General features: G+C 40.8%; 1 long non-coding RNA gene across 4 annotated transcripts in view; it reads left to right on the top strand.

The window, feature by feature from the left end:
• The window catches only part of LOC111094885, a 124035-nt gene that overhangs the window by 40954 nt on the left and 56595 nt on the right, over positions 1 to 26486 (top strand). For all 4 annotated transcript variants that reach the window (XR_005386261.1, XR_005386264.1, XR_005386263.1 and 1 more), the window contains one exon: positions 11701 to 11840. This is a non-coding gene — a long non-coding RNA (uncharacterized LOC111094885). The remainder of the gene's footprint in view (positions 1 to 11700; positions 11841 to 26486) is intronic.

Here is a 26486-nt window from a genome sequence, read left to right as displayed (position 1 = left end):
ACTGAGCCTGGCGCCCGACACAGGACTTGATCCCACAACCCTGAGATCACGACCTGAACCGAAACCAAGAGTCGGTCGCTAATGTGCTCCCCAGGTGCCCCAAGAAGTACAGTTTTGAAAGTAGTTGAGAACGAGAGCATATGAGGAGCATATTGTAAAGATTATATTCAGTGTAACATGAAGTTTATTCCTTTACCACCCCTGACCCTTACCTTAATTCTCCCCCCACCCCCACCCCCACCATTGGACAGAGTAGAAAGTTAAGTAGTTGATTGGTGAAGATTTTTTTTTTAAGGATCCTAAGGTGAAGGGCTAGCTACAAAGGGACTTCTGACTTTTGCCATTTGCCTGTTGGCAACCACTTTCTTCCACCTTTCCTTTCCTTTTTTAAAAAAGATTTTATTTATTCATGAGAGACGGGGGGGTGGTGGTGGTGGGGAGCAGAGACCTAGGCAGAGGGAGAAGCAGGCTCCCTGCAGGAATCGGGGACCCTGGGATCACGCCCTGAGCTAAAGGCAGACTCAACCACTGAGCCACCCAGGTGCCCCCACCTTTCCTTTTCTTAAATTCAAGGAGAAACTGTTTAGTCCTCCCAGTTCATAACAACCCAAAACTCTCCCTTGATTCTTTGTAGCTGTTCTATGAAAGTCCCAATAGAATACTCCATGGCAATTTGTGATGGTTTGTGTCCATGTAGAATTAAGGGTCCCTAGGAAATGGCAGATTACTTCAGTATTATGAGGGCCCATTTGTCATGCTCATTAGGAAAATGGGGAATGCAGATGTTGATTTTTATTTATTCTTGGTTCACTGGGGGAATCCTTACTTGGCATTATTTAATTGTCTCTACACCACTGCTCTGCCACGCAGCTTGAATGATGGAAGAAAAACCCCAAACCTGGGTAGGACAAGAATTTGCTCTGGGTCTTTGTGATGTCCTGTCTTAAAATGGTGGGGAGGCGATTGGAAAAGGTTTGGTTCTACAAATATTCAGTGTGTGCATCCAAATGCCAGGTGCTGAGGGTGAAACCAAGAAACTTAAAGATACACAGTCTAGAAGGAGTGTACTGTTTACTTGGGATGGAGAGAAGATGTAGGTATGTGATAGGTCATGAAGGATCCGGATAATCTGTGCAGTCAGGAGTTCAGAGAACAAGCAGTGGCTGGCAGCTGGTGGTGAGGAAGGTTTCTGGAGGAGGTGGTTTGAGGTGGTGGTTCTCTGTGGACAGAGAGAAAGGCAGAGGGCTTGCTGGGTCCCTGTAGATTGCTCACAGCAGAGATGCTTTTTTCCTTCAATCCAGCAGATTTGAGGAGGTCTTGATAGATATTGTCGAAAAGGCAAATTGTCAAGATTATGTCGGGCCTTAATTGGCAGATCATTTAAAAAGGCCATTACATTCTATAGTTTCTGGGATTAGTTTCCATTTTTCACCTGTGGTTAATAGAAATCATACTACACTAGAGCTTTGCTTTTTTTTTGTTTTGTTTTGTTTTTTTGGTCAAGAGAAAGAATGGTATCCATTTCCTGATTTATTATTTAAATAAAGAATTTGTGTGAGTGGTTTCTAAATAAGTTTATGAGAGAGAAATGATGCTCAAACAACCTGTGTGGCATACATTTTTAATCTGAAGGTGTAAAGGCAAGTGTCCCTCCGTCTTCATGAGAAGACTGAAGAGTTAAAAAAAAAAAAAACGACTGAAGAGTTGTGCTCCTTTTATTAATGGGGACGTGGTCACTGTTTCAACCACAAACCAACAAAAAAGGCCCAGTAGCATTTCTTATGTATAGTTACTCATCTCCTTAAATGTTGCCCCCCCCCAAAAAAAAAAAAAAACCGAAGGGATAGGAAAACCAGAAAAGTGAGGGGGGAGGCTGGTGATTTAAAAAATACAATGAGTAACTCATTGTGGTGACTAATACCAGTGGACTCATAATGATTTAACAGTAGTGAATTTAGAAGGGATATAAGTAGCAGGAGAGCTATTTAAAGATCACTTTAATACAAAAGACCGTGGAATTGGTCACATGAATCAGGAATCCCTTTGGGAAACTTGGAAGTAGTTCATTTCTTTCACCCCTACAGAAGTCTGTCTCTCCTTTATCTCAAGGAGTCATCTTGACGAAGTTAGAGACCAGTTCTTGCAAGTATGGCTCCTTTCCCACTTGCTTCTTGGGGAGATTTCTTGGCTAATGAGTGTGCTTGTGGTTTTGCATTGAAGAAACACTGGGTGTCCACTGAGAAGCAAGAACAAGCAATTGATTTAAAAAAAAAAAAGGTTGGTGATGGTGCCTGTGAACTAGACACGAGAGGTTTGCTGGAATTTATTCTCAGTTTTTGTTTCTTTTTCTTTTTTAAAGATTTTATTTATTTATTCATGAGAAACACACACACACACAGAGAGAGAGAGAGAGAGAGAGAGAGAGAAAGAGAGAGGCAGAGACACAGGCAGAGGGAGAAACAGGCTCCATGCAGGAAGCCCCATGTGGGACTTCAGGATCCAGGACTCCAGGATCACAACACAAGCTGAAGGCAGACGCTCAACCACTGAGCCACCCAGGCCTCCCTCAGTTTTTGTTTCTAATCATGGTGTACAAATAAAAGAATAGATCAACCGTCCTTTTTGTAAACATTTCATTCAATTTTTTTAAGCAGAAAGTTTTAAAATTGAGAATTACAGCATTTAAATAGAGCAACTGTACAGCTGACCAAAAAAGTGCAAAGATGGGAAAGTCCATGGTAGAATTTCCAGTTATCTGAGTGTTAACCAGAAAATGTTTTTTTCCCCATCCTTGTTGAAAATATATTTTTAAAAGATTTTATTTATTCATGAGACAGAGAGAGGCAGAGACATAGGCAGAGGGAGAAACAGGCTCCCTGAGGGGAGCCTGATGCAGGACGTGATCCCAGGACCCCGGGATCACAACCTGAGCTGAAGGCGGATGCTTAACCACTGAGCCACCTTGGTGCCCTGAAAATATTTTTAAATGTTCATTTCCCTTGAAACTTCTTTTTCCTAACTCCACTCAACCCCGACACAGATAAGGGTATTCGCTGTTATTTCTTGTCATGTAGGTATGTGATAGGTCCTATTTTTATTATTTTTTATTTTTTAAGTGTTTGAAAAGATGTTATTTATTTGAGAGAGGGAGCATGAGCCAAGAGACAGAGGGAGAGGGAAAAGCAGACTCCCTGCTGAGTATGGAGCCTTATGCAGGGCTCCATTCCAGGACCCTAGGGTCAGTACCTGAGCTGATTGAGTGAGCCCCCAGGCACCCCTGTCTTATTTTTATTGATACTGATTATTGACTGGTCTCTTGTCATCCTCATTAGACTGAGGCCAAGGCCACCATGTGGGTTATTATTACAATACCAGCACCCATGGAACCCAGTGTCTAGCAAGTCCTAGGTACTTAATTAGTTGATCAAAGAACTAATACCATAAATCATACATTAAAAATGGATTTATCTAGGTAGTGTCTTGGGGATTATGATGCTGTATCGGATTTTTTTTTTCTTTTTTTTTTCTTTTAAAGACTTTATTTATTCATGAGAGGCACAGAGAGAGAGGTAGAGACACAGGCAGAGGGAGAAACAGGCTCCATGCAGGGAGCCTGACGTGGGACTCAATCCCCGGGCTCCAGGATCATGCCCTGGGTGGAAGGCAGGTGCTAAACCACTGAGCCACCCAGGGATCCCCTGTATCAGATTTTTTTTCTTGAAAAAGATCTCAAACTCACTAAACCTAGAACATAATTACATATTCAATTTTTAGTTAAAATCTTTATTTTTAATTTTTTTTAAAGATTTTATTTATTCATGAGAGACCCGGAGAGATAGAGAGGCAGAGACACAGGCAGAGGGAGAAGCAGGTTCCATGCAGGGAGCCCGACGTGGGACTTGATCCTCGGTCTCCAGGATCAGGGCCTGGGCTGAAGGTGGCACTAAACCACTGAGCCACCTGGGCTGCCCGTTTTTTTCTTTTTTTAAAAAAAAGGTTTTTTTATTTTTTTAAAAATTTTTTATTTAATTATGATAGTCACAGAGAGAGAGAGAGAGAGAGAGAGAGAGAGGCTGAGACACAGGCAGAGGGAGAAGCAGGCTCCATGCACCGGGAGCCCGATGTGGGATTCGATCCCGGGTCTCCAGGATCACGCCCTGGGCCAAAGGCAGGCGCCAAACCGCTGCGCCACCCAGGGATCCCCAAAAAAAGGTTTATTTATCTTTAGTAATCTCTATACTCAATGTGGGGCTCCAACTCATGATCCAGAGATCAAGAGTCACATACTCTACTGACTGAGCCAGCCAGGTGCCCCTCCCATTGTTTTTCCTGTTGCATTTTATTTTCTCTCAGTATTTGGGATTTCCAGGCACTTGGGTCACTCTTAAATTTTAGATGTATATATAGATAATATGTAATTTATAATATATTTTAATTTATAATATATAACAAACATATTTAAATATATTATAAATTCTACTGAATAAGTATTTCTTTTTTAGTATGATAAATATATAAGAAAATTACCTCAATGTGTGAATTCGAAGAGCATGAATAGGGAAGACAAAACCTCAGGTTTTCTTGGTGAAGATATTATCTGAAGGTCTTTGAAGAATTTATTGAACGAAATATTTAAATTCAGGTCTATAGGCAAGTTCATGAACAATTTTAATGGTTTAGAAATAATGAATTGAAATTCTTTTTTTTTGAATTGAAATTCTTATTAAAGCATATGAGATTCTCTCCGTTTAATTTCTTCAACATGAAAAAGCATACCCTTGCATGTAAAGCTATACATAGTTTAAGTGATTTTGTCTTAAATTTAGCAGGCTTATTTTTCAGAGCTAGGGGTGCTGAGATGCAGACTCACGAAATACCGTTCCCTCCAAACTGATGGTTAATTTAGATGAAGTTTTAGAGTACCAGCAAAAACATTTTATACAGCTTGGTGTTGTATTAAAGGAAAATTTCATGTAAAATTTTTGCTTTCACAATTAGAACAAATTGTTTTTAAAAGGAAATAGTTTGTAAGATCCAGTTTGGTTATCGCATTCTATCATTTATAAGTTTTGTTGGTTATATGAAAATGAGAAGCGAATACAGAGAGGGATTTTTATGGACATTTGATGGAAGAGTTGCCTCAGGCTTTTGCATGCCACCTTAATGCTCTTAAGTTGAGAGCATCTCCGTTTTTATGTCTTCTGGCTTGGGCTGGGGCCAGGTGTTAAAAGTATTGTCTCTCTTATGTAGGATCACTATTTCCAGTTGGTTCTGAAGTTACTATAAATGTTTATCCTGTAACATTCAGAGATCGAATGCTTTCCCATCTTATCTGAGTTCAGGACTTTGCAAATAGGTTAGTAAATGGCATGACTCTATTTTCATTTTGACATCTAAGCACCCCCAAAGGGATTTAATCCTTTAAATTTTTTTTTCACATTAGCAATGTTTGATATCTATTTCCTAAAATCAAACTTCAGAATGGAATGGAATTTAACATCCTGGGTTTATTAGAGCCTCTCAGCAGAGAGCAGTGGCAAGGAACACGGATGATAGAAATGTTTTACAAGGAAGATATTGAATAGACCAGGAAATGCTATAGGATACATTATATTGAAGTGCAGAAGCCAAACCATATGGGAACTGGTAGACTCTTAGCTATTTGCAGGAAGATGAGAAGTGTGTGTGTGTGTGTGTGTGTGTTTTAAGAGAAAAAGGGGCAAAAGTGCAGAGGGAGAGAGCAAATCCCAAGCAGGTCCACACCCAGTGTATGAGCCCTATGCAGGGCTTGATCTCACAACCCTGAGATCATGACTTGAGCCAAAATCAAGAGTTGGATGGACCCTTAACTGGCTAAGCCACCTAGGCACCCCAAGGATGGGAAGTTTCTAATGTTGGTCACCACTAAAGTGCATGGGTTGATTCAGACTGTAGAGGATGTGGCACAAAGTAAGGGCTCAATAAATGTGATGAATGACCGAATTCATTAAACCTTATCTTAAAATTCTGGAATGCTAATGAAGCTTGAATCTGACAACTTAAGAAAATAAAGCGAACATTGTTTTATGTAGCGTTAGTCAAGTCATAGAATCCATTGTACAAAGAGATGGTGCCTATTGACGCTATAAAATAAGCTCAAGAAAAATTGGTGTAAGGTGATGATTGATGGGGAGGGTAAGAGGTGTCTCTGGTAACTCTAGAAAATAGGGTGCCACCTAGTGGAACCATTTCACTAATGGCGTATTTTGCATTAAACACTTTGAAAATTTAGGTTCTTCGTAAAACCTGTAGCGATTGATTTTCTTTCTCAAAGAGTGCTTTTTTAAAACTTTTTTCTTTGAGTTAATTTTGTATTTGCTGAAGAGTTGTAAAAATAATACAGTTCCTATATAATCCTCACCCAGCTTCCTCAATCTTACATTAACAATGATACACTTATCAAGACATGGAAATGAACGTTGATGCGAAACTACCGACCCAATTCCAGATTTTGTTTGGATCTCGCTATTTTCCCACTGATGTACTTTTCTGTTCCAGGATCTCATCTAGGACCTACAGTGTTTTTTTTTTAATAAAGATTTTATTTATTTATTTATTTATGAGAGATACACAGAGAGGGAGAGAGAAGAGAGAGAGGCAGAGACACAGGCAGAGGGAGAAGCAGGCTCCATGCAGGAAGCCTGACTTGGGACTCAATCCCATGTCTCCAGGATCAGGCCCTGGCCTGAAGGCGACACTAAACCACTAGCCACCCGGGCTGCCCCCCTACAGTGTTTTTAGTCATCTAAAAGAGATGAGAGATCCCTCATCTCCAATCTGAGACAGGCCCTCAGTTCAAAGAGTGTCTATTATAAATAATCTCTTAGGAGTTTTTGATAATAAAGAGGATTTAGAATATAAAAGGTAGTCATAAAATAAGAATTTTGATCTGGATTCTCGTGGTGAGCATTGTAGAGTTGTCAAATCACTATGTTGTACACCGGAAACTAGTGTAACATTGTGTGTCAGCTATACTTAAATTAAAATATTTGATCTAGCAATATTTATCCTGTTTATACATTTCATTTCACCCAATCTTTTTTTTTTTAAGATTTTATTTTTAAGGAATCTCTACACCTAATGTGGGGCTTGAACTCACGACCCTGAGATCAAAGAGTCAGTCACATGCTCTATCAACTGAGCCAGCCAGGTGCCCCTCCTTTAAAGACCACCTCAAGTCTTTTTTTTTTTTTTTTAAGATTTTATTTATTTACTCATGAGAGACACAGAGAGAGGCAGAGACACAGGCAGAGGGAGAAGCAGGCTCCACACAGGGAGCTTGATGGTGGGACTCGAGGGACTTGATCCTGGGACTCCAGGATCATGCCCTGGGCCAAAGGCAGGTGCCAAACCGCTGAGCCACCCAAGGATCCCTCCCTCAAGTCTTTTAAAATCACTTTTTATATTCGGAGAGTGCTGTAGAAAGTTTTACAAAAAAAGCTACTGAAAAGTAGTGAGAGGCAGGAATGAATCTTTGACAGTTTTCTCATTTTACTTGAAAGAAAATTGAGCCATAGGGGAGTTTTATATTTTCCTTCACTTGAACAGCAGTTTCATGCACACCGGCAGGTAGAAAAAAGGACGACAAATTACACAGCAATTGAAAAGTAAACCTCATTTCACTGACATTTTTTATTATGACAGTAACTGAGATTTAAAATGAAAGACGAGACTTCTCAAATTTTATACTGTCGAATAAATCAAATGTATTATTCCTCAAAAGTTGGTATCTTTAATGCTTTGAAATACTCTCAACACATATATGCTTATCGAGTTTTATCTAGTTTTTTTAAACCAATTATTGGAATTATCAATTTCAAGACTTTTAAAGTAACTTTTTGCTGCTTTGTATGTAGAAATAAAGATTTGTATTACAAGTTACTTCAAAAATACAAGTGATTTTGCTTTTGTTTTGTTTTGTTTTTTTGTTTTTTGGTCCTTAAACATCAGTTATTTCGCTCTCAAATTAACATAATGGTTTGAGGAATCATGATTAAGTTGGAAGATGCTGTGTAGGAAAGAAGAAATGACAAGTTGGGGGTGCAATGTGAAGCTTACTTTATTTGGTTTATGGCTTCATTACTCAGACTATTGCCTTTTGCACTGCATGAGTATCCCCTGAATCTGTTGACTTCAGTGAATTCTGGGGTACCTGAAAGTAGTGGGAAGGCCTGGAATTTCCACACAGGATATAACATTATCCTTTAGTGTTGCCCCTTACCCACCTTTCTCAGATCAACTCCAGTATGGTGATACCATATGAAATGAAACTTCCTTCTAAACCAAGAGGAATGACTCAGGAAGGCCTCCTTGGCCAACAGAAGACTGGCTTATTCAGAAAACTCATCATCAGGTTGATGTTGGCATGAGGGAAGGATGGATGTGCTATGTTTCCAAGATACCAACAGTTTTTTGAGCTGTGGTCTGCCCTTAAAGTAGCCAAGCTTGCAGAGGCTGTGGGACTTTGGAAAGCCAGAGTGTCTGCTTTCCCAGAATGCTTCACTTGACTGGGAAATACAAAGGTGTTGCTTTTCTATTAATTGTATAAAAACCATATTTTTTGCTCAGTACATTTTAATTCCTGTCTTTTTGTATGTGCATACGTCAAGTTATTTGAGACTTAAACACAGAAAGGAATTGCCTGCTGTTAAGGCAACCTAGAGAAGTAGAGAAATCAGTGATTCAGATTTCTTAACCCTACTATTAGGAACCTTTCTCTCATTTCCTTTGACCCCAGGCAACACAACGGGGATGGAGGTGGGGGCACTTCTCACCTGGTGCTCTCCTGTCTGACAGAAATAAATTAGTATATAGTATTTATTCATATGTGTAGCTGTTAGCTATTACTCCGGTTTGGGTAAAGTAGTTGAAACTTAACCAGAGCCTCAAGGAATTAATAACTGAAGGCCAAGGACTTAACCATTTTAGGTTTGTGAACATTTGAGCAAAGTGAGAATTTTGCTGCCACTCACTTGCTACTCACACTGGGGCCAGCCCTGCCAGTTTCTAATCACATAAGAAACACGCAAAGTGAATTTTATAAAAACTGCTAATTATAAATATGATTTCCTCTGGAACACAGGAAGCAAGCATTTGTGAGGCCTGGGAATGAAAGGAGGCTTTTCCAAATGAAGCCGTTTACAGCCATGTACTAAATAGATTGTATATGTCTTGTGAACTGAACTTGAGAGCTGCATATACACATTCCGAAGGATGTGGGAGAGATCAAGAACTTCCCTATTTGGCTGTATGATTCTAGAAATTTGTATGTCTATATGTTTATTCTAGGTGGAACCTTAAATAATTTTTACATTCAAATAATTTGGGGGGCACCTGGGTGGCTCAGTGGTTGAGCATCGTACTTTGGCTCAGGGCGTGATCTCAGAGGCCTGGGATGGAGTCCTGCATCAGGTTCCCCGCAGGTAGCCTGTTTCTTTCTCTGTGTTTCATGAGTAAACAAATCTTTAAAAAAAAATTCTGTGCTAATGTTTAGCAAGGTAGTGATTATTTTTCATGTGCCTCCATGTTTTATTTTGACAATTAACCATTAAGTATTTTTCTTAATACGGACACATTTTTTATTATTTTAAGTAAGCTCTATGCCCAATGTGGGGCTTGAACTAATGATCCCAAGATCAAGGGTCACATGTACTACCAACTGAGCCAACCAGGCACTCTGTCATAAGACATTCTTAAATAACATTTTTGTTCCATTTCTGTATTTTATCTCTTACAGTAAGTGGGAAAAATTATATTGCTTCTTCTTGCAGTTGTTAATAAGCAAACATTTCTTTGTTCTTTTTTTTTTTTTTTAAAGTATGCTCCACACCCAGTGTGGAGTCCAATATGGGGCTTGAACTCATGACCCTGAGATCAGCGTCTGGGGTGAAATCAAGAGTCAGACACTTAACCAACTGAGCCACCCAGGTGCCCCTCTTTGTGCTTTTTAAGGAGAACTTCTTTATTTTTTTATTTTTTTAATTTTTTTCATTTATTTATGATAGTCAGAGAGAGAGAGAGAGGCAAAGACACAGGCAGAGGGAGAAGCAGGCTCCATGCACGGGAGCCTGACGTGGGATTCGATCCCGGGTCTCCAGGATCGCGCCCTGGGCCAAAGGCAGGCGCTAAACCGCTGCGCCACCCAGGGATCCCGAGAACTTCTTTAAAATGGTGGAAGTCAGACATTATATGCATAGCGTGAAGGTCCAAGGAAGGTAGTTGGAGTGACAAAAGAGGAGTTCATGCTCCCCTTAGAAATATCGAGAGATCGAGTGTCCCTTTGTACAGTAGTTAGTGTAAACCCACTTATTCTGAATGAATTTTCTTCTACTGACTCTCAACGTAGGTTCCTTTATGTTAACTTTTGACTACAGTAGTAGTTACTGCTTTTTAAGATTTATTTATTTATTATTCATTCATTCATTCATTCATTTATTCATTTATTTATTTATGAGAGACACAGAGGCAGAGACATAGAGAGAGGGAGAAGCAGGCTCCCTATGGGGAGCCTGATGCGAGACTTGATCCTAGGACTCCGGGACCAAGGCCTTAGCCAAAGGCAGACACTCAACCACTGAGCCACCCAGGTGCCCCAGTTACTCGATTTTTAAAAACGGACTTTTATCACTGCAAATTGAGAACACTTCAAGTGGGTATAAGAACAAGGCTGTTTAAAATGAATGACCAGGATGTTAAATTGTCCCCTGGGTTGTTCAATGTTATGTGTTTGAGTCCTTATGTTCTGTGAGTGAGTAGTTTCTGTTTCGTACTTTGTACAGTTCTTAGTACTTCATAAATTTTGGGTATTCTATAGCTATATTGGGTTCCCAGAGCATGTAATATTCTTAAATTGAAGGCCTATGGAAGAGTCTTGTACAGTGTTTAATGAGTGCTAAGGTTTTCCTCTATTGGAATTATGAAAAAAATACATTTTTCTTTATGTACTTTAAATCCTGCATGCTTTTAAAATAGGCTGGGTTTGGCTCTGCTGTTTTCATGACCTTCCCTTCATTATTATTGACAGTCTTAGAGAATGAGGCCTTTGCTGGTAGGTTAACTTGATTGTAATTTGTATGTGTCACAAAAGTACACGCTTGTTCTTTCATCATCAATACTAAATCAGAGTACTCTTTTAAACCTTGGATTTTCTTTTGTCCACTCCTTGCACTCTTAGCTGTGGGCTAAACAAGGGTGTTGAGATTAGCATGGGGCCCTGGGTTTTGGGTGAGCTATTTATTGACTTGATACTGTGCTCATCTTACACATTTATAACAACTCCATCCTTTGTAAAAGAGTTCCCAGCCTGTAAGAGGATGTTGTACTTTAAGATCAGTCTTGGTTAATGTGAGAGAGGTTTGTAGCATCTGGGGAATGGAGTTCTAGAAATTTGATTATAAGGAAAGGGAGCGAGGGATGTGGTCTGTCCTGTTTTGAGTTGAGCAAGGTGTCTAGGAAGTTTTCTTTGAAGCCTGCATTTACTCATTGGTGTCAATTTTTTAAATCCTGGTCCATCTTCCCCTTCTCAGGAACCACATAGTAAAAGATAGGCATATTTGGTAATTAAATACCTGGCATAGGGAGAAGTAACAAAGATTGCTGTTTTCAGAAGGGAAGCATAGTGTTCTAGATCCATTCCTCCCTTCTTTTTTTTTTTTTTAACAGAGGGAGAAACTGAGTCCTGAAAGGTTGTGACATTCTTGAAGTTATACAAAGAAGTAGCATACAGCTCATCTTGAAGTAATATGAGAGCAGCCTCTAGTTGATTGGCACCCTCTTCAAGAGAAATACTTTTGCTCAGCTTGGTGAGTATTGCCATTCTGATTACATCACTTACGATTTTTTTAAAGATAGGTTAAACTTACATTGAAGAAATACATATGTTGCTTTTGAAATGGAGACTTTTGGGTAATATTTAGATCTATCCATATGTTATGGTTTAGGCCAGATTAACCAGCCAGTTTCAGATCGGTTTTTTTGGGAAAGCTTAGATGTATATTCATTCGAAGTCTCTGTTAAATCACAGCTTGTAGAAGCTATTTCCAAACGGCCTTTCATTTACTGGTTAAATTAAGGATACTTCTTGGGGTGCCTGGCTGGCTCAGTGAGAGGAGCATGTGACTCTTGATCTCAGGGTTGTGAGTTCAAGCCTCACGCTGGGTGTAGAGATTACTTAAAAAAGATGCTTCTGAGGAAAAGATCGTGTGCTCCGAATCGAGGCCGGCCATCCTTCCTTGGTGTTTGCTGTGCTATACCTCCCTTCCATCTGCCTTTGAAGCATCATGTTCCTGTGTCCTGACTGCTTCCTTTTTGGTGTCCCTCTGTCCCCATGTACTTTGGCTCCCGGAGGGCCCAGGGGCTCAGGTCCAGGTAGAGGACCTCACCAGGCAGCTCAATCCCCCTTTCCCATCCACCACTGGAGAGTCACAGTGAGTTGTCACCTGCCTGGAAAGCTCCCCTGGGGTTCTGATCTACCACCAGGGGGGAGAAATACTTGCTGTAATGAGTGAAGGACCCCTTTCTATGGAATGAAGCTCAGAAAGTGACATGAATAATAAAAATTTCTGGTTGGAATCCTTGTTTGAGGTCAAAGGAGAGCTTTTTTCTCCTATTTTCTCATGGGTCTTCGTTTGTTGAACACCTAAGTGTGCCAGGCTCTAAAAACAGTATGGCCACACTTACATCCTTACTGCAACAGTGTAAGGAAGAGATTATTGGCCGTATGTTAGATATGAGGTCATAGATATTTAAGAGAGGCATTCAAGTCATATGATCAGAGTTAGTAAACCATAGAGGGGATTGGTTAGTTTTGCTTGTCTGTTTTTACCGAACCATCCTATGACAAAAATACAAAATAGATGTTTGGTTTGTTACTCCCTTTCTTTCTTTTTTTTTTTTAAGAAGTTTTTTTATATCTTTTTTTTTAAGATTTTTATTTATTTATTCATGAGAGATAGATAGAGAGAGAGAGAGAGAGAGAGAGAGAGACAGGCAGAGGGAGAAGCAGGCTCCATGCAGGGAGCCTGACGTGGGACTCGATCCTGGGTCCCCAGGATCACATCCCGGGCTGAAGGCAGTGGTAAACCACTGGGCCACCGGGGCTGCCCTGATACTCCCTTTCTTACTTGGATATCAGTATGAATAACAAGATCATGATCTTTCAAGGTATATACTTTTGGTTTTGCAGAATTTTTGTCTGATAATTAAATTGTGTATTTGTTCAAAAAAGCAGTTTTTTTGAAGTTGCACTATATGTCAGACTCTATACTAGGTGCTCCGGATACCACAGGGAATGTATATAAAAGTAAGTATTATTGGGCAGCCCGGGTGGCTCAGCGGTTTAGTGCTGCCTTCAGCCCAGGGCCTGATCCTGGAGACCCGGGATCGAGTCCCACGTTGGGCTCCTTGCATGGAGCCTGTTTCTCCTTCTGCCTGTGGCTCTGCTTCTCTCTCTCTCTCTCTCTCTGTGTGTGTGTGTGTGTCTCTCATGAATAAATAAATAAAATCTTTTTTAAAAAAGTATTATTCTTACCTAGTCCTGAGAAAAAACTAGAAACTTTATCTGTGCGACTCACAGAATTGCTGAGCCAATTGGGTATTTCTTGAGGTTACTTAGCTAGCTCCTGAAGGTCTGGGGTAAATGCAAACTAAATCATTCTGTGACTAATAATTTTTAAGGAGGGAGATTCCATTAAGCCTTTAAGATAGCTACTGCTTGAGACTGGTCTAGCCTGGTGTGATGATGATAAATTTTTTCTGCACCTTCACAGTTGGCTGGTATATATGTGCATTTTAAACCAAATACATTTTAAAACCTTCCATTCTATACCTTTGACCAAAATAACCACCCTCAGAGGTTTGGAATTGACAAGCAGAGAGCCCAGGCAGGTGCTCAGACTCCTGTTTAGTACTGGTGTGGTTGGAACCCTACCCACTGTGGTGACAGTCTCTGACATTACTCCTATTTTTCTGTTCCAAACTGTTTTGGTCAGTTTGCCCTATGTTGCAACGTGGTTTAGAAACTTCTAGGAACATCTCTTCTCGTAATTATCACAGGTGCCTCATAGGGGACTTGACTTGGTTTTTTTATTCCAGAACACTCTATGCTTCCTATAGAAATACATGCCTATTTTTTTTTTGTTCTTAATTGATTGCTGTGGTGAAAAGAGCCTGACCTCCTATTATGATAGAATTACCAGATCATGGGGTATAGACTTGAATCTGTTTCATCAAGCTCTCCCAAATGGGGTTTTACCATCTTACTGTAAAGCTACAGGTCTCTGGTTCTATGATTGTATTTATGCCTTTAAAGTATAGGGAGGAAATTAGAAAACTTTTAAGTGCTTCCATTATGAGAGTGCCCATTGTAGGGGAAATCTCTCCCAAAAGAATAACTAGATCGAATATTTATAGAACTTTCCCATTAAATTTGTTAATATTTATCAAGTTCTGAGATAAGCTAGAAGCTCTGTGTATATTTTTGTATGTCCTTTCTTCACTGTCAAGGTGTGGAAACACAGAATCCTAGATTCATTCCCTGCTCTGAGGAACTACCTGGTTTACCCAGCAAGGAGCTCTTGCTCCCTGGAGTATGTCATGCTGGTTGCTGGAGCCAGTTTCAGGGCCTTTGTGGCCACAGGGCTATTTCCCCTGCAGGTATCTGGCTAATGCTTGGCTTGAGTCACCACAAAGTGGCTCCTTTGTCTTGGTCCTACAAAATTGCCCAGAGCTAGAATCATTACTTCTTTCATTGTCCATCTTTTTGTCTTAGCTCCTTGTTCAACTACTAACTTGGAGCTCTCCTCCATGTATCCATCTGAGATTGTGCTTTAGATACAGGACTAAAGCACTTTTAGGTTGTAGACTTTGCCAACAGGAAGTTTTATTTAATCACCAAACAATCACATGGAATCATTCCTCAGTTTACCAAGGTGAAATTTTTCCTCTGGGACCATGTGACTAATTCTAGTGCTGGTGGTGGTGGGTTGTGTCTTAAGCCTTTTGAAGGCAATGTACTTCCTCTGCCTACATTTCTCTCAACCTTCACACTCGTTTCTATTCATCTGTGTAATCATTTAATGTCTGTATTCCCTACTGAAGGTGATGTTCTATGATGACAGGAACTTTCATCATGTTGCCTCACATACATAGTAGCTGTCCAGTCAACACTTATTTTTACATATAGGTGTAAATAGCACTGACCTGGGACCCCGCCACTTGGGCTGCAGTCCCATTCTGACCTCTGCAAGTATATGACCTTGAGCCAGTCACTTCCCGTGTCTAGAACAGTCTCCTCATCTTGTGAAAGAAGGCAGGCCATGGGCAGGGAGATTCATGAGGTGGCGTTCAGCTTTACGAGTTTCAGTTTGTGTCTGACTAAATGGAGGAAGAATTACAGCCAGTCTTTTGAATGCCACGACTTTATTTCCATACCCTGGCTGATTCTATTGAAGTGCTCTGCCTTGGGCTGGGAATGGCTGGCCCACTGCCTTCTTGAGAAGCCTGTGCCAGAACCCGAGTCACCTCCTTTGGGACATCTGAGGGCAGTGTGTTTTCCAGACTTTTTCTGTAGCAGTTGAATTCTCTTCCCGATAATAAAAGAATTAAAAAGGCTGTTCATTATAGGTGGGGTAGAAGCCATGTTGGCACTTGACCTGTGCCTTGGGTACATGCTGTGTGTAAGATAGAAGTATCTCAGAAGGTGGTTTGGAGGGTAGTTGGCTCTGATGGTGAGGGTGTGGAGACTCTGGCCTTCCTTGGCCAGCTTTACACTTAGACCTGACCCTACCCCCCATACCAACCTGCAAGCCCCAGTGCCACCTCCACCCCTGTGGTTCCCAGCTCACGTCATAGAAAAACATTCTGGTCTGACCAGGTAACAGACATTTGGGTGGCTGCATTAACTATACTGGCCAGGCCAGTCTCAGAAACAAGGAATCTGCACTTTACCCCCTGAGCCTCCCTGTAACTTCCACCTTCCCCCTCTCCCCCACCACTATCCAATTACTAACAAGATTGGAAAACTCTCTGTGACAGTCCAAAAGATCTTGGATCAAATTGTCTCTTTTCTAATCTAGGAGAAGTCAGATAGGAATCCAACAAGAACTTCTTAGACCAATCCTGAAAAAATTACAACCTATCCAAACTCACCTGAGTTGATATCTATAACCTTGGTAGTCTTATAATCATTAATAAAACTGAATTCATGGTTAAAAACCCTCTGAAGAAGAAATTTGCAGTCCCAGATGGTTTTGAAAATAAATTCTAACAAGCATTTAAGGAAGAAAGTAACACCAGTTTTAGACCATCTATTTTACAAAAGAGGGTAAACTTGCCAGTTTATTTCACAAGGTCAAAATCACTGATACTAAGGATGGTAAAAAGCAAAACAGCAGTGAGAAACCCACAGACCAATATCCTCATAAACATAAACAAATTCTTCAAAGGATATAAGCAGTATTAATTGTCAAATTTATGCGTGTAGAGTTGTTTGTTATATTCCCTTATTCTTTTAAATATCGGTGGCATCTGTAGTGAAACCCCCTCTTTAATTGGGTAAGAAATAAGGTTTTCCTTTGTCAGTCTTGCTATATGCTTAACAATTTTGATAGTGTCAGAGAACCGGCTTTGGTTTTTGTTAATTTTTTTTCTATTGTTTTTTAGCTTTCAATTTCATTTATTTCTGCCCTTATCCTTAATATTCCCCTACCTCTTTGCTTTGGATGTATTTTACTCCTTATTTTCTAGTTTGTACAGATGGAAACTTAGATTATCGATTAGAGACACTTCTTTTTTTTCTGGTATAAATATTGAATATAAATTTCCCTAGAAGCACCATTTTAACTGCATCCCACACATTTGATGTTGTATTTTTATCTTGTTCAATACAAAAAAATTTTTTTCACTTGAGACTGGTTTTTTTAGCCATATGCTGTTTAGAAGTATATTGTATTTAGAAATTTCCCTTTTCTCTGTGTTTTGTTTCGGTCTTCATTCTCTTTTGTTTTGATTTCTAGTTTAACTTCATTATGATCAGAAGACATACTTTGTATGTCTTCCAGTTCTTTTGAATTTAAGTTTTATACTTCAGGGTACAGTCAGTCTTGATGAGTGTTTTACAAGTACTTTGAAAGAATACGTATTCTGTTTATGTTACTGTTTTGTAAATACTCCCTTCAATTGGTTGGTGGTATTTTCTGTTTATTATTTCTATATATTATTGAGAGTGGAATGCCAAAGCTTTCAACTGTGACATCAGATTTATTTCTCCTTTGAATTCCGTCAGTTTTTGCTTCCTTTATTTTGAGGGTTTGTATGTGGGTACAAATGTACTTAGGATTGTCCTGTCTTGTCAAACTGACCCTTTTGTCATTCTGTAACATCTTTCTTTGTCCCTGGTAATGCAGTTGTCTTTGTTTATAATTTTTATTTTTTTATGTAATCTCTACACCCAGCCTGAGGCTCAAACCCATAACCCCAAGATCAAGAGTTGCTTGTCCCACCCACTGAACCAGCCAGGTACCCCACAACTCCAGTATTCTTTTGAAAGGTTGTTTGCTTGTTATACCTTTCCCCTCCTTTTACTTTTAACTTAATACTAATAATATATTTCAAGTGAGTTTTTCATAAAATGTAGTTGGTTCTGATTTTTTAAATTCATTTTCACAACCCATGTCCTTTTTTTTTCCATGTCCTTTAATTTACTGTTTAGACCATTTTAATTGACTGTAATTGTTGACACGCTTGGATTCATCCTGCCATTTGACTATTGATTTTCATTCCTGTTTTATGTGTTCTGCCTTTTGAGTTATTTGAATATTTCCTAGTGTTTTATTTTAATTCATCTCTTGTATGTCTCCTTATATCTTTTTTTGTGTATGTGTGCCTGCTCTGAGGATTACAATGTATACCTACTTTACTGGTTTAAGGGGACTGTGGAGACCTTACCACTCTTCTCTTGTTAAATTTATCTTATGGTTACAATGGCATGCACTGAAAACCCCATAGACAATGTTACAATTTATGCTTACAACAAAGAGCTCAAGAGGAGAAGTAGAGTGGTTTTTTTTTTTTAAACCCAGATGTTTACCATTTCTGCTGCTCTTTCTTAATTCCTGATGTTCCGTGTTTCCTTGTGGTATCATTTCCCTTTTGTCTAAAGAGCTTTCTTTAGCTTTTATCTTAGAGGAAGTCAGTTGCATGTAAGTGATCTTAGTTTTCCTTCATCGGAGAATATCTGTCTTTTGCCCTCATTCCTGAAAGATCTATTTGCTGGATATAGAATTCTATGTTGGCAGTTCTTCGCTGAAGTGCATAAGATATATTGGGCCACATCTTTCTCTCTTCCATGGTTTCCAGTAAGGAATCCATAGCCATTTGAGTTTTTGTGCTTAGAGGTAATATGTTTTCTCTCACTCCTTTCAAGATAGTTTTGTGTCTGGTTTTCAGCACATTTTTCTTTGGGTTTATCCTAGGTGAGGTTCGTTCTGCTTTTTGAATTTGTAGATTTATGTCCCTTGGGATATTTTAGCAAGTCTCCAGCCACTAGTTTGTTAAATTTTATTTCTGCAATGCACTTTCTCCTCTGTTTTTGGGACTTCTGTGATACAAATGGCAGACCTTCTGTAACTGTCCTGTGAACCCCTGAGGCTCTGTTGTTTTGTTTTAAATCTTTTTTTCTCTTTGTTGTTCGGATTGGCTAATTTCTATGGCTCTCTCTTCAAGTTCTTGGACTCTTATCTCCATGCTGTGTTGAATCCATACAGGAAGTTTTTGTTTCAGTTATTTTATTTTATTTTAAAAATATTTTATTTATTTATTTGAGAGAGAGCGTGTGTGAGTGAGCACATAAGCCAAGGAAGAGGGAGAGGGAGAAGCAGACTCCCCTCTCAGCAGGGAGCGCGATGTGGGGCTTGATCCCAGGACCCCGAGATCATGACTTGAGCTGAAGGTAACCGCTTCACCAACTGAGCCACCCAGGCGCCCCACAGTGATGTTATTTTTCAGTTCTAGACTTTTCCAGCAGTTCTTTATAGCTTCTATATCTCTGCTTAGACTTCTACTCTTCTGTCGGTTTCAAGATCACTATGATTGGTTGCTGGAGCAGTTCTATAATAGCTGCTTTAAAGTCTTTGTCAGATAGTTCAAACATCTGTGTCATCTCAGCCTTGGCCTCTGCTGATTGTCTTTTCCCATGCTGAGTAATTTTGGATATTATCCAGGACATTTTGAATGTTATGTTATGCGGCTCTGGATCTTGTTTAAATCCCATGGAGAATGTTGATATTTTTGTTTTAGCAGGCAGTCGACTTGGTTATGTTCAGAGAGCAAGTTCTAACCCAGTCTTCTGTGAGCTGCAGTCCCAGTGTCTGTTCAGTTTGCCTGGCCTCGGCAGTGCTCTTTGGAAGTGTCAGGTGTGCATGCCCCGCAGTGACCCATCAGGGACATAGGCCATCCTAGTTCTCTTGGTCTCAGGTAGGCCATTTAAGATGTGATCCACGCATCACACACTTGTGGCCGAGCCCGTGAATTGATAAACAACTTATGCAATGCCTCTCCCAAGCTTCTCCCTCTCCATAATTTCTTCAGCACTTTCCAATTCCATGGGGCTTCCCTGTTTGGGTCATTTAGCTGGAAAGCTTTGGATTTCATTGCTCTGCTCTGCCACATGTGGCACAATGGGGCCCGTGTCCCTGGCACCAAGTGACAGGAAGGTTGAGAATAAAAATGGCATGGTTTTCGCCCATCTTCTTGGAACCCTGGCTCTGCTGAACCCAGAGGAAGGTCCTGGTCCGTCAGAGTTTGATCTCCCAGGTTTCTGTTGCTGCAGGGCTGCCATTGCCACTTGGGGATTGTGGCCCGAGAGAGCAGAGCAGAGAAGAAGAAAAACCATGGGGGCTTCCCCCCACTCTCTGAGCATCGGGGCTGCTTTCCTGCTACCTGAGCCAGAGCTCCAGGGCATCTCCAGGCTTGTTCTCCATCAGCAGTCCATGCCCGCTGACAGTGTGTGGGGTTCAGGCTTGGGGCACGTTGAAGGAGAAAGTCAGGGCAAACTTACTGGCACTTCAGGGGTAGTTTGAATTCTCATCTTTCCTCAACTGCCTGTTGCTGTTTACTTTTGAGGATCCTCCAATAGCTGCTCTGTACAGGCTCTCCAGGTTTTACAGTCTGTATTGCTGAGCGAAAAAGGGTGGAGTGTGCTCCCTCAGTTTTTATGTATGCCTGGAACCTCTGTCCATTTTTGTAGGTGTAGGGATAGTAGGAGTCTGAGCAGTAGATGTATTGCCTGCCTGCTTAGTGTCCCTCCACTCTATCTACCCAGCTCTGCATCTTTGCTTGAAAAACCATCCTTAGGACCCCACATGAGTCTTTTAGGAGGAAGGTGGGATTACTACTGCTGGTCATCTGGACAATCAAAAAAGTGCTTCTTTCTGGACTCTGCAACTGAAAGTAAATGGGTAGTGTTTTTCTCCTTAACCTATTTATTTAAGTGGAAGGTCTTTTTCTTTTTTCTTTTTTTTTTTCAAGATTTATTTATTTGACAGAGAGAGAGCACAAGCAGGGGAGTGGCAGGCAGAGAGAGAGGGAGAGGGAGAGGCAAACACCCTGCTCAGCAGGGAACCTGAGTTGGAGCTCAATCCCAGGACCCCAGGATCACGACCTGAGCCTAAGTCAGACACGCCTAAGTCAGACACCTAACTGACTGAGCCACCCAGATGCCCCTGGAGGTCCTTCCCTTCCCTTCCCTTCCCTTCCCTTCCCTTCCCTTCCCTTCCCTTCCCTTCCCTTCCCTTCCCTTCCCTTCCCTTCCCTTCCCTTCCCTTCCCTTCCCTTCCCTTCCCTTCCCTTCCCTTCCCTCCCTTCCCTTCTCTTCCTTCCGTTCCCCTCTTTCCCTTCCCCTCCTTCCCTTCCTTCCCTTCCCTTCCCTTCCTTCCCTTCCTTCCCTTCCCTTCCCTTCCCTTCCCTTCCCTTCCCTTCCCTTCCCTTCCCTTCCCTTCCTTCCCTTCCCTTCCCTTCCCTTCCCTTCCCTTCCCTTCCCTTCCCTTCCCTTCCCTCCCTTCCCTTCCCTTCCCTTCCCTTCCCTTCCCTTCCCTTCCCTTCCCTTCCCTTCCCTTCCCTTCCCTTCCCTTCCCTTCCCTTCCCTTCCCTTCCCTTCCCTTCCCTTCGTTCCGTTTGTAATTTTATTTAAATTCTCCTTGCCAACATATAGTATCACACCCAGTGCTCATTTCATCATGTGTCCTCCCCAATGCCTGTCACCCAGTTTCCCTCCCTCCAACCCCCCTCCCCTTCTGCAACATTTTGTTTCCCAGAGTTAGGAGTCTCTCATGGTTTGCCTGGAAGCTCTTTTTCAAAGGCATGGGTTAATACATCCAACTGAAAAGGTTTCTGAAATCCTTGGGGTCCCACTAGAAAAGGACCATGAAGATAAGTCTTTCATAAATCTGAGTCCCAACAGGCACCTCCTCTACTAAGTGAAGATGGAGACAGCTTTGTTGTACCAGGGTCCCGTGTTAGATTCCCAAGGTTGCATGTGCTTCTAATTCCTAGAGAAGTGATTGTTGTGATAATAGTGAAGGGAGTTTAGTGAGAAGGAGAGAGCAAAGCTTCCACAAGAAATCCAAATAACCTCCCTTTTAGCTAAATGGTTAAAGGTGTCACCAGGGTGGTGAATGATATTCAAAGACCTGTTGTTTGGGAGGGGTGGGGAGCAGGAAGCTCTGCTGGTGTGAGAGGAGAATGGAATGTTTTAGGGAGCCGGGGTTGGTCATTTCCAGGAGCAGGGCGGACAGCACGGTGGGAAGGTCTGGCTCCAGCTTGAGCCCACTCACAGGATGTCAGGGGGAAGTGTGACTAAGGTCACGGCCACGCCACGTGGTGGGCCAGCTGGAGCCAGAGCAGGGGCCTCTGTGGCCACACATCCTGAGTTTCCATGGTCTAATGCAGTGGGCTTGAAAGAAAGGGTGGATGCAGGATGCTGGCTGGGCGTGTGGAGTGCGTGGGCTGTTATGTCTTAAGTGACAGTGGGTGGAGATTACAGCATTTCATCTGCTTTTCCTTTGACACCTTTTAAAGATCCAACCCACGGTTTCCAAGGGTTTATGCCTGTATCTGCCAGAGGGATCTTAAACCCCGGAGGATCCTCAAGGAGCATAAGGAAAATTTTCATTTGAGTACCATTTGCAGCAAGTAGGGGAATTTCAAATTGGATTGAGAGTTCAAAATGCTCTTCCTATTAAGCAATTTATGAGGGGGTTATTTTGACGTCCTTCTGAGGGAATTTTAAAATGCTTCCATATCTGAAAAGTCTACATACTTTTCTTGTAACTTTTCTTGGGAGAAGGCTGTACAGGATGTTTAGCAGGTTGGGTTTCAGAATTTCAGCAGCTTTATGCTGTTGTCATCCAGTTTGACAGATTGAATGTGCACTTAGAGGAAATGGAATGTATTTTTAATCACTGGGATGTATTGTACCCAAGGAACACAGGAGAATGTATGTTAGGTTTCAGCCGTGATTAATATTTTGCTGATGAGTTTTCAACTCTGTAGCATGCTTACACTCTGCCTCTACTTGAACAATGCCCAGCATTTCTTGATTTTAAGAATGGTGAACAAGTCTCAGAAAATCGTTTCGAATTTTTATCCTCCATTGGTGAAGATTTGAGAAGGTCTCACATGCACATTTTTAATTTCTTAATTCAGAACAAAAAATGTATTACTAAAAAGTATGAATTCTTAATCTTCCCCCCCCAAAATGATAAAATATGCTTTATGGAATGGGAAAGGGCTTTTCTTCAGATTACTAGGTAGTTTGAATTCAAACCATTTGAGTTCAAGTATTACCATAGAAACATGGGTGGGAGGCTGTAAGTACTGTAGGCTGTTATTGTTAGACATCTCTGTTGAAAGTGCTGTGTTTTTAAGACCATGCCTCCTGGCAAGAACTCATTGAAGTGTAAAAAGCATTTCCTTTAAAATGCTAAATATTTATTTAGTTCCGGTGTTCTTCCTAAAAATTAAAGACTTGCACTCCTCCTACAGAGAGAAAAGATAGAAGAAATCACAGTCTTTATAGTTAAATTATTTTGAATGTAATTGCCATATTCAAAATGTGTGCATTTACCTTCAAAATAAGATTGCTGAAAGAGACCGGTATCTGCTTGAGAAGCTATGAATTCTTTAACAGAAAGGAAAAGTGGGAACCCACCCACATTTTTTGAGTGCATGTTCTCTACCCTCCCGGAAGCAAGTCACCAATTCTGCTTATAGTATTTGAAGTAAATGTATAGATTTGAAAGGAAATTTGTGCACAGGTTGACCAGTTAGGCTTTTTTTTTGGGTGGGGGAATGATAAGAAGAGGCTGCACAGATGGGTGTGTTTGGGGACTTAAAGCCATGATTCTCAACTGAGGATGACTTTGCCCCCAGCAGACATTTGGTAGTATTTGGAGCTGTGATTGGGGGAGTAGAGATGCTATTGGCATCTAAAGGTATTGGAATCTAATGGGTGGTGGAGGCCAGGAATGCTGCTAAACATCCTACTATGTACAGGACGCGCCTCCCTCTTCTCCTCCCCCAAACAACAAATGATCTGGCCCCAAATGTCAACAGTTCTGATGTTGAATAACCATGACTTAAAATTAACAGAGAGAATAGAGATGAAAACCAATGTCCTCCCTTCCTCATGGCGAGGTATAGAACACATTTTAGCTGGATTCGTCCATCTTAGCAAATAGCTATATGTAAAGATGATTTCTAGACATCTCAAGGAATAGAAACTATACTAACAAAAGGATTTACTTGTGATTTCTGGGGTCCATTACTTTTCAGGATACACTTAATTTTCTCAAGGCCAAATTTCTCATAGTATAATTATGGCTTCTACTTCCACTTGATCTCTCCAGCATACAGGTAGTAATTAGCGGGTGGCCATTCAGTGTGAAATATTCTTTTGTCCTGGGTATTTAGAGGCTGCTATTATATCCCCCTGAGACTTCCATACCATAAACCAGTCATGAGTGCTAGAGGGTGTTAGCATTGCTTATTAGATCAGGACTCCGCATAAGAAATATTATGCTGAGTGAAGTAAGTCAATCGGAGAAGGACAAACAGTGTATGTTCTCATTCATTTGGGGAATATAAATAATAGTGAAAGGGAATAGAAGGGAAGGGAGAAGAAATGTGTGGGAAATATCAGAAAGGGTGACAGAACATAAAGACTCCTAAGTCTGGGAAACGAACTAGGGATGGTGGAAGGGGAGGTGGGCAGGGGGTGGGGGTGAGTGGGTGACGGGCACTGAGGGGGGCACTTGATGGGATGAGCACTGGGTGTTATTCTGTATGTTGGTAAATTGAACACCAATAAAAAATTAATTTATTAAAAAAAAGAAGTAGTAGGCTCCAAAGTCAGAATATAATGCACTGTAAGAATCTGGTTTTGTTAGCGTCAAGTGACATTAAGATGTGGTTCTTGTTAAGAAGACACTTAAGTTCCATTAATTTTTTTTTAAAGTTTATTTACTTATTTTCCATTCTCTCTATATACCTGATTTGGGGCTCAAACTCTCCCGATCAAGAGATCAAGAGTCGGGTGCTCTTCTGACTGAGCCAGCCAGGTGCCCCAAAGTTCTATTTTTAAATGTTATATATAGCATGTGCTTGGAGACTCAGGGATTGAGTTGCATGACCTCAGCAGTTTAGAGGTCCCGTGCTGCCATCTGCCATCCAAACAGGTTCCCTTCTTCAGCATTCCAAGTGGTCAGAGATCTGTAAAAGGTATTGTACTCATCATATCTGGTGCAATCCACCATTCTTCAACATTTTGGAACACTCACCGCTGGTTTAAATGTCAGAACACTGAAATCAATGACTAGACGGAATGGAACTGAGGTAGGAGAAGAAAGCTGGAAGGCTAAGAAGGGAAGGTTTGTGAAGGATGGGAGGTGTCACATAAACCTCCCAGTGGTGCATTCTGCACATCGGAAATATTTTTGACCACCTAGCAAGTTGCAGTTGAGGGAGAGAAGGGATAGAACTTAGCTGGAACTAAAAGAGCAGATGGAGGGAGCAGGAAAGAGAACAATCTAGTCTGCTGCTTTTATAAAATAAAACCTTTTATCATAGTCCTAGGAGAAGAGCAAATGTCTACTCCTTAGTTTTATTTAGGAAGCATGCTTCATTACCTGAAAAAGAAAGGATCTCTATCCTCTTAAAATTATATTGTAAAAAAGATTTCCACCACTCTCCACCAAAACATAGAGGTGTATATGGGTATAAAATAACACACGAATATAACAGTCTTCTCAATTATAGACATTTACTGTCCATTTTAAAAAATAGAGATTTTTATCTATAACCTTTTTACAAAGTCACCGAACACGGACCTACGGCTTTTGTTGTGGCTTGGTGAATATTAACCTTATGCCTGCTAATAATGTAAATTGCAAGAAAAATACATAACCATCTCACCATTTATTTTTTATTTTTTAATTATTTTTATTTTTATTTATTTATTTTTAAAGATTTTATTTATTCATGAGAGAGAGAGAGAGAGAGGCAGGCAGAGGCAGAGGCAGAGACACAGGCAGAGAGAGAAGCAGGCTCCATGCAGGGAGCCCGATGTGAGACTCGATCCCGGGACTCCAGGATTGCACCCTGGGCCGAAGGCAGGCGCTAAACCGCTGAGCCACCCAAGGATCCCCCCATCTCATCATTTAAAACAACATTGAGGAGCACCTGGGTGGCTCAGTTGGTTGAGCATCTGACTCTTGATTTCTGCTCAGGTCGTGATCTCTGGATCCTGGGATTGAGCCCCCATGTTAAGCCCTGGTTCCGGTTCCTCGCTCAGCAGGGAGTCTGAGATTCTTTCTTTCTGTCAAATAATGAATCTAGAAAAACCCCACAATGTTTAAGAAATACACCCCTTGGCCTGAAAAGACATATATTATATTGCTTTTATCTGTTTTCCTGCTGATTTTTTTTTTTTAACTTCTGAGGGAGATGGAATCTACTTAAAAGGATGGTAAGTGATTTTTACTCAGGATCTATTCTTTTCATTTTGTTTCTCCTCAGTTTTAATCTCTCAAAGAACCTTTTTCAGTTTTTTAGAGACTTGGCCTTAGTTAAAACCTTATATCTGCTTCTAACAGGGTGGCTCTCTGAGTGAGGCCCTTCCCTTCTAATTCCAGTTTTGTTAACTATTAGAATGAGGACAGGAAGTTAATGGTGGAAAATAAGATTGGCAAAGATAATCCTTGAAGCCGGTAAGGTAGGTAAAGTTTATTATACCGTTCTCTCAACTTTTGTACGTGCCTTTAAAAATTTCCATAAAAAACTATTTTTCAAAAGGGCAGCAGAAATAGATAAAAGTGTTTCTTGTTCCAGGACTACCTTTGGTGTTGTTAAAAGGTCAGGGGGAAGATCTGAATATACCTTGAGGCCTAGTGCAAAGG

This window comes from Canis lupus, chromosome X, assembly GCF_011100685.1.
Source record: "Canis lupus familiaris isolate Mischka breed German Shepherd chromosome X, alternate assembly UU_Cfam_GSD_1.0, whole genome shotgun sequence".
Taxonomy (NCBI): Eukaryota; Metazoa; Chordata; class Mammalia; order Carnivora; family Canidae; genus Canis; species Canis lupus.
The sequence above is the reverse complement of the archived record's forward strand: the minus strand, read 5'-3'. Positions and strand labels throughout refer to the sequence as shown.